The following is an 11,029-nucleotide window of genomic DNA, read 5'->3' on the forward strand; positions in this document are numbered from 1 at the left end:
GTGAGCCACCGCGCCCGGCCTTCTCTTGAGGTTTTAACTATTAAGTCAGCCCAGAAAAATACAATAAATGTCAACAGTCAGTATGGTGTTGAGGCGGAAGTAGGACCACGCTTTTTCATATCTTATTCAGTTGCTAACCATACGACCCAGGTAGACATTTCCTGTGTGTCTACTGACACACAAGCACAGAACAGTGAAACAGAGAGACCGCTGAATAAAAGGGGACGCTCAGTTCTTCATAGTAACGCCATAGACTGGAACACTGTCACAAAGCAGCAGCTAGTGAATCGTTTCCATATTTTTTTCTATTATCCAATAAGTGAATGATGCTATTCCTTTCCAATCTCCCAAGCCCTTTTTGTCCCCATCACCGCTGCGGTGCTCGAACAAAAAGTAACAAATCAAGTAACAAAACTAAAGAAACACACACACACACACACACACACACACACACACACACACACACACACACACACACACACACCCCCTAAAGACAACTACGGTATCTGCAAAAGTCTGGTAGAAGACAGAAACTGTTGAGTATAAGGATCTGGTATTCAATTATCATGAGTTCATTTAAGAGTTTGTTCAAGACATACATTTCATAAGAAAACATCTTAGTTAGAAGTTATTGACCAGCGTGTACCATCCCTAAGTATTCGTCACCAAATTCATGACAATAAAGAGCTATCTAACAAGAAAAATTAGCGAGTACCGGCACCATCCGTAAGACTTTGTCTTTACGCTTCCTGACCACTCACCATGCATTGCAATGTCTAGGACTGACTCTGAGAGCATTTCGAAATCAAGCTAAGGCTTTGTCCAATTCTTCAGTGAAGACACACTCACGCCCTAAGACGGTATAGGCGTAAGCATCATTTGGATCCACCTCGATAGTTCTCTGGAAGAATTTAATGGCAATATCCTGTTCCCGTTGCAGACTGCAACGGGTCCCTGCAGCACACCAGGCCTCTGGCTGGAGAACTTTTATCCATGTCTGTGAAGTCTTTTGACAGAACTGAAAGAGCAACATCTTTCGGAGGATGCCAAAGTGTTGTAGTGTAGATCTCCATGCCTTCGACTCTATAATTCTCCCTCCTTCTAACCTCTGAGAATATTCTTTCAGGTCGCATGGACTCTGAAAGTTGAAAACGGGCCCTTCCAATTTGGCGCAGTACCCAACCGGTATTGTTGTCTTTATGCTTCCTGACCACTTACCATGCATTGCAATGTCTAGGACTGACTCTGAGAGCATTTCGAAATCAAGCTAAGGCTTTGTCCAATTCTTCAGTGAAGACACACTCACGCCCTAAGACGGTATAGGCGTAAGCATCATTTGGATCCACTTCGATAGTTCTCTGGAAGAATTTAATGGCAATATCCTGTTCCCGTTGCAGACTGCAACGGGTCCCTGCAGCACACCAGGCCTCTGGCTGGAGAACTTTTATCCATGTCTGTGAAGTCTTTCGACAGAACTGAAAGAGCAACATCTTTTGGAGGATGCCAAAGTGTTGTAGTGTAGATCTCCATGCCTTCCACTCTATAATTCTCCCTCCTTCTAACCTCTGAGAATATTCTTTCAGGTCGCACGGACTCTGAAAGTTGAAAACGGGCCCTTCCAATTTGGCGCAGTACCCAACCGGTATTCTAGTGGTGAGAAGGTAGATGGCTCAAAATATGGATAGCTTCTTTGCGGTGGTAAGAACACAAAGCTAAATAACCTTTCCCCCTTTCACGAAGAAGGCTCATCAAGCCTTCTGCTGCTGCTTTTTGTAGATGAAAAGCCTGAATCTGAGGTGTGATTGCGGCTCTTTTCTCTTCTGAAACGATGGAAGAGTCCAGTTTTGTCATTTCCAGGCTATCGTTTAGGTTAGGTTGTGGTGTACCTCCTTTATTAGTTCTACTTTTTGTTTTTCTGCTTGGGATTTCAGGTGGAAACTTCATTTTAAATTTTTTCCTATTATCCTTGGTTGTGGAGCTGTCACTAGTCAAGAGTCGCGAATTTCTTTGAGGTCGTGCATTTGGGGGAGACGCCATAGTGGGGCTCAACACCTGAGGCGTTCCACTCGTTTGTGGACCAGAACTTTGTGTTTTTGCAAGAATTGGAGTGACCTTTCGGCTGATTCCCCTCTGCGAGAAGACAGACTGTGTTCCGGTTTGGCCGATTCTGGCAACAGACTTTTTTGAAGGGGCTCCGGTGGGTGGCACGTCAATTACAGAAGGTGTCTCAAAGCGGTGTAGTTTTGTAAATAGGATCCATCTCCGGGACTCGAGGTTTCTACTGGCAAAGTCCCAACACTTGGGGTGAATGGACCAACAGCTGCTGGCCCTCCTAATAAACTTCGACCGGTGTTTGGTTCATTTTGCACCTGTGTAGATCACATGGAAGTTCCCGTTCCCAGTGGGACAGTATCAGGTGAAATGACCGCTGAATCCATAGAAGACACTGGGGAATCTGTATTCAAGGAGTACTTTGAATTGGAAGATTCTAAACTCAATCTGTTTAATTCAATGGTGTCCTGGGGTGTTTCCGTAAGAACGGTCTCAGGCTGTCTGTGACATAAGCTAGGACGAGGTACTTGTGTGGGGCAACACTTGGACAGACAGTTGCCAAAGTTCTGTAAAGACGTGAATGGAAGTGTTTGGTCAGGATCTTGCTTTTTCACCTACTTCACATAATGATTCAAAGGGATACCAGAGGAAAGGATTTCAACTAAGGCCCTGTTGGTCACATTCGGATCCTTTGGCAAGCCGATCTGTCTTGCGATATGCGTGTCCCGGCAATGAGAGAGTAAAGCGAGCTGAATCACCAGACTCGGTAAAAATATCGTCATGGCTTTTCTGCTTAGGAAACACTCCACCCGATAAGATGTGTTCCCCTTCTGCAAGCTTGCTGAGATCCACGCAACATTTTGCCAGCCGGTATTTGCATGGCGGTGCAGTACCACTGTGTCCTTTCCAGAGTCTATATGCTTTATAGGCCTTTCCTGAGGGGTAAGGACAGGTCACCAGTGAAAACAAGGCTTCTTCTGAGTGTACTTCTGCATAAAGGCGTTCTGCGAGGAAAACCGCATCTCGGTAAGCGCAGCGGTTTAGTGCTTGCCATAGAGCAGCCTGGACGGGTTCCTGCAGCACCGTCATCCTCGAGGCTCAGGCCCACTTTCTGCAGTGCCTCAGGCATCCCCCCACCCCACACCGCCCGCACCCCACCGCCACCCCACTCCCGTAGCGGCTATGGCCCGGCCAGGCCAGCCCCGGCTCGTTTAAAGTCACCAGCGGGACCGTTCCCGGGGGATGGGGGAGGCCGAGCCCGAATGACTTCTCTATCCTGCCGACTCTGGAAAGCCCGGCCCCTTGTGATCCATTGCAAACCGAGAGTCACCTCGTGTTTGGAACACGGATCCGCTCCCAAGTTCAGTGGGGGGATGTGAGGGATGTGGCATGTAGGACGAAGGACTCTCTTCCTTCTGATTCGGTCTGCACAGCGGGGCCTAGGGCTGGAGCTCTCTCCGTGCGGACCGCTGACTCCCTCTACCTTGGGTTCCATCGGCCCCACCCTGGAACACGGGCCTCGGCAGATTCTGGCCCTTCCTGGCCCTTAAGTCGCTGTCAGAAACCCCATCTCGTGCTCGGATGCCCTCGAATGACTGTGGCTCGCACCTCTCTGGAAACATTGGCGATCTCTCCTCTACGCGCGGCCACCTGAAACCACAGGCGCTCGGGACACTCGTGCTTTCAGGAGAGAATGCTGAGAGTCTCTTGCTGACTCTCTCTTGACTTGAGTTCTTCATGGGTGTGTGGTGAGGACGTAGTGAGACCAGACGTATTAACTCAGGCCGGGTGCTGGTGGCTCACGCCTGTAACCCCAACGCTTTGGGAGGCCGAGGCCGTAGGATCCCTTGAGGAATCGCCTAACCCTGGGGAGGTTGAGGCTGCAGTGAGCGAGCCATAATGGTGTCACTGTGCTCCAGTCTGGGCGAAAGACAGAGTGAGGCCCTGTCACAGGCAGGCAGGCAGGGAGGCAGGCAGGCAGGCAGGCAGGCAGGCAGGCTGGCAGGCAACAGTTGTACTATGTTCTTCTCAGGGCAGGAAGCAGAAATAACAGAATACAGCACTTCATTTTTTTTTTCCTTGGGACGGAGTTTCACTCTTGGTGCCCACGCTGGAGTGCAGTGGCACCATCTCGGCTCACCGCAACCTCCACCTGCCGTGTTCAAGCGATTCTCCTGCCTCAGCCTCCTGAGAGTAGCTGGGATTACAGGCATGGGCCACCACACCCGGCTGATTTTGTATTGTTAGTAGAGACGGCATTTCTCCATGTGGGTCAGGCTGGTCTCGAACTGGCGACCCCAGGTGATCTCCCCACCTCGGCCTCCCAAAGTGCTGGGATGGCAGGCGTGAGCCATCGCGCCCGGCCGGCTACACTTTTTTATTTTTATTTTTTTTTAGTTTTCAATTTTAATGTATTTATTTATTTGCTATTCTTTATTCATTCATTCATTCATTCATTTATTCATTTATTTATTATTTATTTATTTATTTATTTATTTATTTATTTATTTTCGAGACAGACTCTCGCTCTGTTGCCCAGGCTGGAGGGCAGCGGCGCGATCTCGGCTCACGGCAAGCTCTGCCTCCCGGTTTCACGCCGTTCTCCTGCCTCAGCCTCCCGAGTAGCTGGGACTACAGGCGCCCGCCACCGTACCTGGCTACTTTTTTGTATTTTGAGTAGAGATGGGTATTCACTGTGGTAGCCAGGATGGTCTCGATCTCCTGACCCCGTGATCCGTCCGCCTCGGCCTCCCACAGTGCTGGGATGACAGGCGTGAGCCACCGCCCCCGGCCTATTTATCTATTTATTAACTTTGAGTCCAGGTTATGGAACCAGTTAGTTTTTGTATTTTTGTTTGAGACGAGGTCTCACCATGTTGCCAAGGCTTGGATCGAAGGATCCACCTGCGCTCGGCCTCCCAAGAGTGCGGGGATGACAGGCACGAGCCTACCGCGCCCAGACCCCCGCCTCCGCCCCCCCCCCCCCCCCCGCTTGTCTTCCCGATAGTTTCAGGGCAGAGTGTTTGGCTTTGGCTGGCCTGCTTAAATTCATTCTAAATAGAAATTTGGGACGTCATCTTCTGGCCTCATGGACTGTGAGCTGAGGAGTCCCCTGGTCTGTGTATCACAGGACGGGACACGAAAGGAGGAGAAAAATCGTAGCGTTCGAAATAGGTAATTTTGTGATACAGAAATACACGGATTCACCCAAAACACAGAAACCAGTCTTTTAGAAATTGCCTTAGTCCTGGTGTCTGTGCCGGTGATTCTTTTCGGTTTGGACCTTGACTGAGAGAATTCCCAGTCGGTCTCTCGTCTCTGGACGGAAGTTCCAGATGATCCGATGGGTGGGGACTTAGGCTGTGTCCCCCCAGGGGCCCTGGTCGATTAGTTGTGGGGAATCGCCTCCATCCTTCCCCGCACATCCTTCCCCGCCCCCCCCTAAGGGGATCCCAATTCATTCCGGGCTGACACTCTCATTGGCAGACGTCGGGCATCACCTAGCGGCCACTGTTGCTCTGAAAACGGAGGCCTCGCAGAGGAAGGAAGCACCAGGCCGCCTGCGCACAGCCTGGGGCAACTGTGTCTTCTCCACCGCCCCCGCCCCCACCTCCAAGTTCCTCCCTCCCTCGTTGCCTAGGAAATCGCCACTTTGACGACTGGGTCTGATTGACCTTTGATCAGGCAAAAACAAGCAAACACATAAATAAATAGAATAACACAGAAATAACTAACGAAATAAAATAAGTCAATACAATGCATTCCAATACAATACAATGCAACGCAACACAACACAACACAACACAACACAACACAACACAACGCAACACAATACAATACAACGCAATACAATACAATACAATACAACAGGCCGGGCGCGGTGGCTCATGCCTGTCATCCCATCACTTTGGGAGGCCGAGGTGGACGCATCACCTGAAGTCGGGAGTCGGAGACAAGCCTGACCAACATGGGGAAATCCCGTCTCAATTGAAAATACAAAATTAGCCGGGTGTGGTAGCGCATGCCTATAATCCCAGCTGCTAGGAAGGCTGAGGCAGGAGAATCGCTTGAACCTGGGAAGCGGAGGTTGCGGTGAGCCGAGATCGCGCCATCGCACCCCAGTCTGAGCAACAAGAGCGAAACTCCGTCTCAGAAAAATAAAATCAAATAAATAAACACATAAATGAAAATAAACAAAGAAAATAAAATAAAGCAAACAAATAGGCCCCGCGCGGTGGCTCAAGCCTGTCATCGCCAGCACTTTGGGCGGCCAAGGCCGGTGGATCACGAGGCGGTCAGACCAGCAGGGCCAGTATGGCGAAACCCCATCTCTCCTCACAATACACAAAATTAGCCGGGCGCGGTGCTGTACTGTCTGTAATCCCAGCTACTCGGGAGGCCGAGCTGAGGCAGGGGAATCGCTTGAACCTGGGAGGCGGAGGTTGCGGTGAGCCGAGATCGCGCCACCGCACCCCAGCCTGGGCGACAGAGCGAGACTCCGTCTCAAAAAAAAAGGAAAATAAAACTGACATGAAAGAAAATACTTAAAAAGTGAGTTTCCGGGAAAAAAGAAAAAAAAAAAAAAAAAGAGAACCCCCCCCCACAGTGACGTACACAGACCCCTCTCGCCTTTCGAGGCACCAGACACGTTAGGAACGATGCGTACTTTCTTTTTTTAACGGAATTTTATTTTATGAGCGGGATTTGTTTTTCGAGACGGAGGTTCGGAGTCCCGCCCTCCCTCCGTCCCGGTCCCTGGTTGCCCGGACGACCTCAGGAGACAGACCCTGGCTGGGCCAGATGGTCCTTCTCCTTGGTCGGTGGTTTCCTTGTGTCTCTTCGTGTCTTTAACCCGCGTGGACTCTTCTGCTCGGGTTTTACAGATGGCGGCTCCCCTTTAGGCCTTGTCGTTGGTGGGGACTTTCCTGATTCTCCCCAGATGTAGTGAAAGCGGGTAGATTTGCCTCGCTTTGCCTCGCCTTGCCTTGCCTTGCCTTTTCTTTCTTTCTTTTTCTTCCTTCTCTCTTTCTTTCTTTCTTTCTTTTTTTTTTTTTTTTTTTTTTAGACAGAGTTTCACGCTTGTTGCCCGGGCCAGAGGGCCATGGCGCGATCTCGGCTCACCGCAATCTCCGCCTCCTAGGTTCAAGCGATTCTCCTGCCTCAGCCTCCCTAGTAGGTGGGATTAGAGGCATGTGCCACCGTGCCCGGCTGATTTTGTATTTTTTGTAGAGACGGGGTTTCCCCACGTTGGTCAGGCTGGTCTCCATCTCCCAACCTCAGGTGATCCGCCTGCCTTGGCCTCCCAAAGTGCTGGGATGACAGGCGTGAGCCACCGTGCCCGGCCTCTCTCTCTCTCTCTCTCTCTCTCTCTCTGTCTGTCTGTCTGTCTCTCTTTCTTTCTTTCTTTGTTTCTTTCTTTCTTTGTTTCTTTCTTTCTTTCTTCCTTCTTTCCTTTCTTTCTTCCTTCCTTCCTTTCTTCCTTCTTTCTTTCTTTCTCTTTCTTCTTTTGCTCTTTTTTTCTTTTCCTTTCTCTCTCTTTCTTTCTCGCTCTTTCTTTCTCTCTCTCTCTTTCTGTTACTCTCTCTCTCTCTCTCTCTCTCTCTCTCTCTCTCTCTCCCCCTCTCTTTCTCTTCCGTCTCTTTGAGACAGAGTTTCACTCTTAAGTGTCCCAGGCTGGAGTGCGATGGCGCGATCTTGGCTCACCGCACCCTCCACCTCCCGGGTTCAAGCGATTCTCCTGCCTCGGCCTCCTGAGTAGCTGGGATGACAGGGATGCACCTCCACGCCCGGCCGATTTTCGTATCTTTAGTAGAGACGGGGTTTCACCACGTTGTCCGGGCTGGTCTCTGACTCCCGACCTCAGGTGATGCGCCCGCCTCGGCCTCTCGAAGTGCTGGGATGACAGGCGTGAGCCACCGCGCCCTGCCTGTGGACTCGGTTCGTCGTATGTTTTATTTGTTTCGTTTCTATGTACTCACTTTTATTTAGAAATATAAGTGTTTTCATACGTTTGTATATAACTATAGATGTTTACGTGGACGTACGGAGAAGTACATTTCTACGCGACAGATGTATGTATTGTATAGAAGTACACTTATGCAAAGCACGTGTGTAGAGATACGCTTCTATAAATTTATGAAATATAAATATACGTTGCTACGTGAAGAAACGATGGTAGATGAATACGTCTATGCTTATGTGTGAAGAGTGTTGTGTTTGTATTTATAGATAAACGGGCATATTTATCCCTGTTTTCTTTCTTTCTCTCCTTGATGTGATTCTTCCTTCCTTTCTCTCCTTGATGTGTTTCTTCCTTCCTTTCTTCCTCTCTTTCCTCCTTTACGTGTTTCTTCCTCTCTTCCTTTCCTTCTCTCTCTCTTTCTGTTCTTTTTTCTTTCGTGTCTTATTTCTCTTTCGTTCCCTGTCTTTCCTTCATTTTTCTTTCCTCTCTGTTTCTTTTCCCCTCTTTCCTTCGTTTCTTTCCTCCTTCTTTCTCTCCTTTTCGTGTTTCTTTCCTCTCCACCTGTCTTTGAAAAAATGGAACGTTTAAGAAGTTTTCTTTCCGTATCTCTGTTTTTTAGATGGTCTCTCTTTTCTCCACTTTCTTCCTCCCTCCCTCCCTCCCTCCCTCTCTCCCTCTCTCCCTCCCTCCCTCCCTCCCTGCTCCCTTCCCTCCCTCCTTCCCTTTCACCATCTGTCTCTTTTCTCCATTCTCTCCCTCCCTCCGTCTTTCTCTCCCTCTGTCTGTCTCTCTCTGTGTGGATTCTGGAAGAGCCTAGGCATTCTGCCTCTCCCTGTGTCCGCAGCGACCCGCGACCGAGTCCTTCCTTGTGGGTTCTTTCTCCCTCCCTCCCTCCCTCCCTCCCTCCCTCCGAGATGCATCTCCAAACACCCAGACGCCGTGGGTTGTCTTCTGACTCTGTCGCGGTCGATGCGGGGACACGTTTTGGGGAGGCGTTTCTGTGGGGTTGGGGGAGAGGGGCTGCGTTTTCGGCCTCGGGAAGGGCTTCTCGACTCACGGTTTCGCTTTGGCGGTCCACGGGCCGCCCTGCCAGCCGTCCGGATCGGTCTCGCTGACGTTCGCGACGGTCGTCGGGCTCCATCTGGCGGCCGCTGTTAGATCGTGCTCTTGGCTTCCGGAGCTGCGGTGGCAGCTGCCGAGGGAGGGGACCGTCCCCGCTGTGAGCCAGGCAGAGCTCCGGAAAGCCCGCGGTCGTCAGCCCGGCTGGCCCGGTGGCGCCAGGGCTGTGGCGCGTCGCTTGTGAGTCAGAGCTCTGGCGTGCAGGTTTATGTGGGGGAGAGGCTGTCGCTGCGCTTCTGGGCCCGAGCCGGGCCGTGGGGCCGCCCGGGCCGGTCGACCAGCGCGCCGCAGCTCCCGAGGCCCGAGCCGCGACCCGCGGGGACCCACCGCGCGTGGCGCGGGAGGGCGGGGACGCCCTTCCCGGCTCGGTCGCGGGCCCGCGCGCGTCCTGGCCGTCTGAGGCGGCGGCCGAATATGTTTCCGGGTCCCCGTGGGGAGCCGGGGACCGTCCTGCCCCCGTCCCCCGCGTGCCGGGGAGCGGTCCCCGGGCCGGGCCGCGGTCCCTCCGCCGTGATCCTTTCTGGCGAGTCCCCGTGCGGAGTCGGAGAGCGCTCCCCGAGCCCTCGTGCGGCCCGGGAGGTCACACCTGGCCGGCCTTCGGTCCCTCGTGTGTCCCGATCTCACGGGGGGCCGGCCGAAACTGCTTCCGGGCCTCGCTCTGGAGACACGGGCCGGCCCGTGCGTGTGGCACGGGCGGCCGGGAGGGCCTCCCTGGCCCGGCGCCGCTCCCGCGTGTGTCCTGGGGTCGACCAGGGGGCCCCGGGTGCTCCGTGTCTGGCTGCGATGGTGGCGATTTTGGGGACAGATGTCCGTGTCGTGGGTGTCCTGGGCCGGCGGCGTGGTCGGCGATCGGGCCTCCTGCCCCCGGGGGAGATATATCTTTCGCTCCGAGTCGGCATTTTGGGCCACCGGGTTATTGCTGACATGCTCTCCTCTGGCGACCTGTGTCGCTGGAGAGGTTGGGCCTCCGGATGCGTGCGGGACTCTGGCCCACCGCTGACCCGGCTAGCCGGCCCTGCTCCCGCTCGAGCCGCCTGCTGCTGGGGCCCGCGGGCCTGCTGCTCTCTCGCGCGTCCGAGCGTCCCGACTCCCGGTGCCGGCCCGGGTCCGGGTCTCTGACCCACCCGGGGGCGGCGGGGAAGGCGGCGAGGGCTACCCTGCCCCCGTGCGCTCTCCGCCGCGGGCACCCGGGGCGGCCGTGACAACCCCACCCCCGTCGGCTCCGTGCCGTGCGTGTCAGGCGTCCTCGTCTCCGCTGGGTTGTCCGCCGCCCCTTCCCCGGAGCGGGGGACGGCCGGGGCCGATCGGCTCGCTCGCCGGCCGGCTGGCCGACTCCCCGCTCCCGGGGGCTCTTCCGTGATCGATGTGGTGACGTCACGCTCTCCCGGGCCGGATCCGAGCCGCGACGGGCGAGGGGCGGACATTCGTGGCGAATGGGACCGTTCTTCTCGCCCCGCCCGCGGGGGCCCCTTGCCTCTCCTCCGTCCGCCTGCCGGTGGTGCGTTGGGAAGGCGTGGGGTGCGGAACCCGGCCTGACCTGGCTGTCCCGTCCCCGCTCTCCGCTTCGCGGGGTGGGTCGGCGGGGTCCTCTGACGCGGCGGGCATCCCTCGCTCTCGCCTCCCGCGGTCGTCGACTTGCGGGCGGGCCCCCTCCGCGGCGGTGGGGGTGCCGTCCCGCCGGCCCGTCGTGCTGCCCTCTCGGGGGGGTTTCGCGCGAGCGTTGGCTCCGCCCCGGCCTTTGCGGTGCTCCTGGAGCGCTCCGGGTTGTCCCTGAGGTGCCCGAGGCCGAGCGGTGGTGTGTCGCTCCCACCCCCGGCGTCCCCTCCTCCGGTGTCCGCGCGTGGGTCCCGAGGGGAGCCCGTCGGCGTGGGGTTCGAGGCGGTCGAGTGAGATGAG

Source organism: Pongo abelii, chromosome 12 (genome assembly GCF_028885655.2).
Source record: "Pongo abelii isolate AG06213 chromosome 12, NHGRI_mPonAbe1-v2.0_pri, whole genome shotgun sequence".
In the NCBI taxonomy this organism is placed as follows: Eukaryota; Metazoa; Chordata; class Mammalia; order Primates; family Hominidae; genus Pongo; species Pongo abelii.